Source organism: Diadema setosum, chromosome 15 (genome assembly GCF_964275005.1).
Source record: "Diadema setosum chromosome 15, eeDiaSeto1, whole genome shotgun sequence".
Taxonomy (NCBI): domain Eukaryota; kingdom Metazoa; phylum Echinodermata; class Echinoidea; order Diadematoida; family Diadematidae; genus Diadema; species Diadema setosum.
This window is the reverse complement of record NC_092699.1, coordinates 8,977,632-8,986,475: the sequence shown is the minus strand read 5'-3', so window position 1 is coordinate 8,986,475 and position 8,844 is coordinate 8,977,632.

The following is an 8,844-nucleotide window of genomic DNA, read 5'->3' as shown; positions in this document are numbered from 1 at the left end:
GATCAGTGTTTAGTAGCATGATAAAAAATCATGGGCGTACATACTCGAGCAGGATTCGAACCTACGCCCTCCTGATCACCGGACAGGCGTCATCTCCACTAGACCACCGAACTTTGCTTATTTACGTCGATGTAGGGCAATTTGTCAATCAGTTGCAATGAAAACATCTCGACGGAAGAATTTCATGAATTTGAATAATAAAGCAGTACCCGCTGCATGCTATAAGGATTAGAACCAACACTTACTGTCGGGCCAAAGCTCGGTGGTCTAGTGGAGATGACGCCTGTCCGGTGATCAGGAGGTTGTATGTTCGAATCTTGCTCGAGTATGTACGCCCATGATTTTTTATCATGGCTACTACTAAAACACTGATCAATTCGGTGCTTATTTACGTCGATGTAGGGCAATTTGTCAATGGGAAGTTTTATTTCACATTGTCTCGGGTTTGGTCATTCCAGAAATTGTTGTAGTTCAAATCTAAATTCATCATTCTTGCGCGTAAGACATTTATTATCATTATCCCCTTCTCTATCTTATTTTCTTATCCCCTTTACCCTAGAATAACAATTTTATTGAATCATATTATATACCATAAGTAGTCATCATCATATTACGCTATATCATATTAGATTATATTGTTGTTATTTTTTGTCTTGCTATCACCATTATCAATTCACAGAGTTGTTATTCATAAAAATGACGTTAATCATGATAATTATGACGAACGGATAACCTGATGCTCCAGTTGGATCTATCTGCATGGTGGATAAAACTGTCATCGTGGTTTCTGTAGAATGGAAATTAAACTGAACATGAGGCGTCTCCTTTTGTTTGCCTTGCTGAGAGAGACATTACATTTAGGAATTCTTCTTTGAATATTATGGTGTAATTGGAGAGTTAGCCACAACAATATACCTCCATAATCATGGGATGAGTAGCACCCTTTGTTACGTAGCAATAATTATAGCCTCTGCAGCAGCTATGTATATGCAGTTTCAATTCTTGAGGCATTAGTAGCAAAGTGGGCAGTCTACTTTAAGATTTAGCCAGTGAACTTCCTGTCATCCCAAACTAGCTGTCAATATTTACATCGAAAAATATTTAACGAATGGCACTGAATGTGCATTAGTGGCGTAGACAGGTCCGTAGACCTGGAGGGTAATCTGCTGCCAGGAGAGGCGATAACAACGTATGTTGAAACACACACACAAACACACATATTGATGTAAATATGTGATATGTCAGTGCACTGTATATCATGCCATATTCACTACCAACAAAGGATTGCTGGAGACTACGATTTGATAGTTTCTTTAGTTTCTTTTAGTTATGTCCAAACTAACAGCCCCACCTCACCTTCTCTAGGTTCACTAGTATCTTCTTAAAATATACAAAATTATCATGAAAGCGCAAAACATATACAAAGGCGAACAGACAAAGTATGAACATGTAACGAAAACCGGGTGGTTAACTGTTCAATCAGTACAGTAGTCGGAGCTGCCATCTCAGATTTTCAGCTCTTATATTAACATTAATACAAAGTATACTAGCTTCATGTGTTTTCTACTCTCTCCTTACTTAGTGTATAAGAAAGAGGAAACCAAGTTTTATTGAGTGTTGCCTCGTTTCAAATGCTTCCTTGCACTACAACAGTCAAATGATTTGCACCTCATTCTTTTGCGTTCCCCATGCCAAATTCTGTCCAATAACAGGATGTAGAGAATAAAGCGAAACCCATTAGGATATTCTGTCAGTGTTTATTACTGATAGTTATTCGTGGTATATTGTTCGTCACATCACAACAGAAAGGTACAAATTATACAATATACTGACCATTCCTTTCTCGGCAAGTGAATCCCGTGGCATTATTATTTTCGCAAATCTGATTGTCGCTGCAGTAGTCGCGACCCCATTTACATTCGTTGAAAGCTGTTGAATAAAAAAAAAAACAAAAAAAACAATATGCGTAAAACCCTGAGTAAGCTTTTTGTAGTCCTGCTTGCCTATTATGATTTTGTATAACTTATGCATGATTGTGTACATGTATATCTACAGGGAATGCTCAGGCCTATCACGAACTTCAGAATGATTTTATTGCGCCGACAACTTTTGGCCTAACTTAAGGATTACAGTTTTGCGTATGGTGCGATTGACTCACTGTTGAACTTTTTAAGGGGCAGAAATAAACAACACTTTCATCATTGTTATTCGGTTCCAATTTAACAGTATAGACATTTTTAACCTGGATATTACGATTCCCGAAGTGGTCTGTGATTGCCTGCTCAAAATATTCAAAATATCGTTTCAGAAAGGAAAAATATGACAAATTATTTAGCAGAGGGGAGAAGATAATGAGGCATCAGCTTTCTTCAATTTGTCTGCCCTATGTACAAATGAAATTTGAAGGATCGCAACTGCTGTTTGACATTAGCAAACATGTCGGGAAGAAAGGAACCAGCGGGAATAGAACCTTTCTTCCACTGTTTTCCGAGCAGCGACACTACCAACAGACTAAACCAGGATGCCGGCAGTGACACGATGAATTTGGAACAAACAGCCAAGCCCTGAAATTCCAGCATTGTTATGATAAGTAGTGCCAGGCAGACAAGGCATGTTATGTACATCAACAGTTGCGATCTAGCAGTTTTTGTTGTTGTTTTGATTTGTTTATCTTGTTTTGACAGAGGGCAGACAAAGTAAAGAGAAAACTAATGTTCTTCGTGGGGTCAAGAAATGAAACAACCCAGTTAGACAACAACCATTCATTATTATTATTCTGGCATTTACTTTAGATTGAATCTTCTGCCATAGATGCTTAATGAAGAATGTTGTAAAACACAATGGTTATCCCTTTACAGATTATCATAATTGTCCCCTTCCAGGAAAATGGACCCAATATACTTTATTTTTGTTGCACCACAAATGTGTGCTGTACGAATAGTATTGCTACACTTCTTAGCTTCTCTGTTGTGTTAATGGGTTTTACGAAGTGCATCATCATTTTCGGGTTTTTTGTACATTTATTCTTTTTTTATTAGATTTCAATGTATTTTTTTTCTTGATATTCTACGTAATTATATACCTTTTTATTTTCTTTGACACGTTCGTCCCCTATTATCACATAAACCAATATACCTCCGAGAAGTTTTGCCCTTTCTCTGATCTGGTCAGGCTAAGTTATTGCAAAGACACTCGTCCGTACTTATATACTTAGTCACAGTGATGTATATATCTCTTTAATAGATGATTGAGGTTCTATTATCAAAATGCAATATTCGAACTTGTAGCTGTTTTGTTTTTCTTTTATCTTAGTCTATATAATGAAAACATGATTTTTTATCTTAGTCTATATAATGAAAACATGATTGTATTTGACGTTCATCGCCTGTAAACTTACGCTCAGCGCTAACAGGGCCGCTGTAAGCGAGTATAGTCCCATTTGCGCTTTTATTCCCACGTAGCACTTTAGAGAGTGTATTTTCGACTGATTGCCATGTTTGGTTAGATGTCTTGTTGAAAGTAAGATGGTAGTTGATGATGATACTGCCTTGAGTAAATTCGAGCACGCTGCAGTCTACGTATGTCGGGTCTGTTTCGTACTCCTTGTCAATCTATACATTTTATATACAGAAATTCATGGTAGAAATTACAAGCAAAGTGACATATTTATTATTTCAATGACTCTAAAGTAATGGCATCGAGGTCTTGAAGAGCATGAAGGCAAATTGGAGTGGGAGAAAGCAACAACACTGTAGATAAGACATCATCAAGGATCTGAGGAGGGTTACTGGGTTTGGGAAAATAGCGTCTTTCTGGCCTTTTTTTTTTTTTAAACCTCTAACCGTTCTTTCCTCCTTCTTTAATGATCTCCCTCTTTCTCTCTCCTTTCTATTCTTTCTCTAAAGGGACTAAGGCTTTCAAGTGAAGTACAAATGACACAGTGGCGGATCCAGAGGGGGACGCACTGGGCGTGCGCCCTCTCTTTATTTATTTTGTCCTAAAAGAAAAGAAATAAAGAGAAAATTTTGTAAAGGCGCCTCCCCTACACAGAATTCATGGATCCGCCCCTGCTGAGCACACGGGCGAATGCATAATAATCAACGGAAAATTGAATAGAGAAGTTTCTTATTTCGCGATGACGCAATAACATGAGGCGTTTCTTTTTTCCTGTTTCCTATTAGACAACGACTATATCAAAAACAACAAGAAATGGTTGAATTCAGTTTTCATTTCCTGATGATTCATTTCTAGGAAAGCTTTTGTAATACATGCTCCCGATGTTCGGAAAGCGGACCTTTTTCCGATGTCGGGAAAAGTAACCTGTAATGCAAAACTCAGATTGTTTCCTCGATAGTTCATAATTATTTCCAACAGATTTACTTTAATATTTTTTTTTTTAACGATGCGAATCAGGACAAGTGTCAGTCACTCTCCTGACAATAAATACCAAGGCACAAATGTACACTCACCGGAGTACAGACATCTTTCTCCAGCTCCTTGAAGTTATCACTGCTACTGTCGTTATACGCTGGGATGTATTGGTTCGTTATTGTCGCCCTCACCTCTATCGACTTAAGAGCTAAAAATAAAAAAGTACATGCACCCATAATTTAAATATTGGAGAACTGAAACACTTAAGAGATGATGGAGAAAGATCTGCGTACAATGCAATAAATTGAAAGAATGTACCACTCAGAAAAAAAAAAGCACACACACACCACCACCACCACCAAAAAAACCCCCAAAAAACAAACAAACAAACAAACAACAATCACGTCATCAGCTTTTGCAACAGGTCCCCTGTACATGATTTGGGATGCTATAATATAGATTAGCCTGGCCCACCTTCACTGCAAAGTCCAAATGAAATGAAGGAAATACTCAAGTTCAATAGTATGTAATATCTCCATGTAATTTTCTTTTCTTTTGTAGCCTTTAATGAGCCACAATTTAGCTTGCCAGATCTGTATCTCCAAAATCATGGGCATAACACAAGAAAAAGTTATCACCTCCCCAATGGAAACGAACACACAGCGTTTCCTCCTGCTCTTTATTACCCTACTCGTCAAAAGAAAGACCCCTTCACGGCAAGACATACGTGGAACGCATATAGACAAGTATAAAAAATGTATTACTACACAATTGACTGCCCGTACAAGAACACAAAGGGTTTGAGCTCTGGAGAGGCACTTTAATCAAAACGCCGATTCAAGCCAGATGCATCAGTGCGTACCCATTTGGTATACATCATTTTTTGAATTATTTTTGAGAATGATTATATCGTGGGGTATGTGCAGCATATTCCTGCTTTCTACGAACATACTATTTTCTGATAATGAGCGTGTGTTCTTTATCTGCCTATGCTATGAGTTTTCCCCATGTCGTGTTTCTTTTTTTCATAATCCTGCTTTGTTTTGTCAAGTGTTCATTGTCTTAAATCTTCATTTTTGTACAATTTGCTCATATCCTCATATATATTTAATCAGAAATAAAGATTGAATTGAATCGAACTGAATTGAATTACCCGGATCAGATATTAAACCAAATTTTTGTTAGAATATTTGGACTCAAGTGCATTAAATCGTTCAGATGCAGCAAACGGTTTAATACAATTTCTTCAACGATTTGACCTCCTGGATTTGTGAGAATTATCAACTAGACCTGTTACCATAGGTTGAAGTTGAGATATGAATAGCCCTGCAGTTGAACAACAAAAAAAAAAAAATGATCACGGACATGACTATCAAGCCAGCTTTACATTCAAACAAATACTATTCTGAAAGAAAGAAAGATATTCAGAGAGGTGAAGGTTCAGATGCAAGTTTCTTCACTTTGTCTCCCTCTACAAATTAAATTTAAGATCGCAACTGCTGATCTTTTTACAGCAGTTGAGATTTGTAGAGGGAGACAAAGTGAAGAAGCTTGCACCTGAAATACTATTCTGTCAGACGCAAAGGCAAATGCAAAGTTTGTGAGATTGATAGTTCCCTAAACTGGCTTACTTTTTGAGTGAAATTCCAAATTGCCTTCATCTAACTTCAATTATTTCATAACATCTGTTTTCTTTGGTTTGTGTTTGTGTATGTTTCCTTGTATATATATATATATATATATATATATATATATATATATGTGTGTATGTGTGTGTGTGTGTGTGTGCGAGTGTGTTTTGCTTGTAAGGAAGTCTACAAATTCAAAAAAAAAACGCAACTATTAGCAACGTTCAGGTTTTCATTCTTAACTCTTGCATAAATGCTGAGATCAATATACCGCATAGTCGGAAATTCAAGCTTTAAAGCTACTCTTTACCATTGACATAGGGGCAGTGTTAAGAAAATGCTCAAATTATCACATTTGATGCGAAAGTATAGATCAGATAATCAGGTGATGAATGTGTAAACATCCTATCAAAGACTTGTCAATAAAGCCGGAAATATAATGATACATCACTATTGAAAATTGTATCAATAAACCGTAACTGCAACGGTTTATTCAAAAACGATTTGAATGAAAATATTTAACAATATTTAACTTTAATTACACTGATTAACATTTTTACTTTGGTTGTTTCTCCATAACTCACCTCTAAAGAACTAATTTGAATTACTGAATCTGGGTTTTTCCTTTTCTATCTGCTAATGTTAAACATTGCCCTTAAGTCCATTACTCTTCAATTCTCCGTTGGCTGATATCTAACTTTAATATGGATAATTCTAATACTCATGATTGGTTGCATCTTTTTATACAACAGAACCCATGTCACATAAAAGTAACGACTAGTGATTGGTTGCATCTTTTTATACAGCAGGACCCATGTCATTATTATAAAGGTATAATGTTCACGAGACAATTCTTACCTACACACTGTCCATCAATATCTCTGTAGTAGCTCTGGTGGCAGTCACACTCGTTTGTTTCTTCGTTACATACTTCTCCGTCTCCTTCGCACTCTCCATTACACGGGACTGGCGATTATGCATCGGATACAATTATCACGAAATCATTACGAGGTAACATGGAAATTGAAGATATCAAAGGCTACTGGTACTCTTCTTAACGATTTTATTGTCCAGTTAGTGTTTTTGTTGTTAGTTTTTTTTTTGTTATTTGTTTTTGAAGTTAGTAATGGTGATATAGTACAAAAAGACTGCAAGATTCTGTTTAAAATGTTTATGTGCTATTCCATGTTCAAAATAGTCTCTGTTATTCTACCTCCTTTCGTCTTTGTATTTTTGTTATTTCACGTTGAATTTGGAGATCAAAAAAACACAAAAACAAGATCAACAACAATAACGACATCAACAACAATAACAATTTCATCAACAACAACAACACACCACACACAGAAACCTACCGGGAGGTTCGGTTGGTTCTTTCGGTAATGTGGTAGAAGCTGCCCTCGTGGTTTCTGTAGATTAAAAATTGACAAATTGGGAAACCTTGTAATCTACGTAAATTGTGACAACATCATGTTCCAATCAGTTATGACTAAAACGTTATAAGACTCAATACACACCAGATACCGTTCAAAAAGACATTCCTAGGTTGAAACAAACAAACAATATGATAATGTACGTTTCCATAGAGTCCAGTGAATGTGTTTCTTAGACGAAACACACACCCAACGACGTTGCCATATCGTCAGTACTCGTCGTCACCGCGGCCATTGTTGTGACGCAGTCTGCGACAGTGCCATGTCTGTCGTCGTCATTGACTGTTTTGGCGACGTCATTGTCTCCGTCTGCGTGGACATTGATTCCGAAGGTGGCATCCTTGGTGAAGACGATAATGTCCGGTCAGTGCGTTCCTCAGTGGAGGCAGTTGGCAGAGTTGAACAATGAGGTGAATTAATTTTATACGTGACATGAGTAATTTATTAAAAGTAAATCCACAATATAGGTAAGCAGATACACTATGCCGCAAGCATGTATACGCATTGATCCGTATGAGGAAATATAGGTTTTTTCGCACATTTTTGCACTATTAAAGATCATCGTTACAGATTTTTTTTTTCAATTCGAATTCTTCCCGAGAAGCACACAGAATATAAATACGAACTTCAGTTTAGAAGTCAATTGTCATTTTAATTCGCTTTCGTCAACCATTTTCAAAGACATATATGTACAAAATCGTCAACTGTCATTAAAATTCGTTTCAGATGCTCGTCGACTGGAGAATGCAAGGATTAAATTCGTCTTTGGTCTCACAGTTTCATAAATTTTTCAAACAAATTAGTCAGTTAGTATTGTGGTCTATTCCTTTGAGGGTGAATTAGGGTATAAGCCGGCATTTTCTCACTTTTTTCTCTATATTCGGCATGCGGAGAACATTAAAAAGAGTAAAGACAGTCTTTAATCATGTTCTGACAACATTGAACTTGAGCTCTTTTATTTTTTTGATTCTATGTTATTGCATCCTATGTATAAAACCAACCTTATTCAACATGGAAAACGGCAAAAAACAAAACAAAACAACAACAACAAAAAAAAAAACGTGTATGTGTGTATTCGTGTGTGTGTGTGTGTGTGGGTTGGTGTGGTGCATGCGTGTGAATCTTACTCATGAATGTGGAAAAAGTGAATGGTTGCAGGAGTAATCAAGAAATCACAATAGAAAAGATATGAGACGAATTTGAAGGAAAGTTTTAGAAAATGTTCGGTAAAAGACGGAATTACTTTTGCTGTTATGCGCGCAGCGTGTGTGACGGACGAATTTGAATTTTAAATGACGAAAATGTGTGACAAATTACTAAATTGAATCAACGAATATGAAACCAGGATCGGCATATTCGAGTTTCTCGGGAAGATCTAGAAAGACAAATCTATTAAACTGAATAAAACAAGT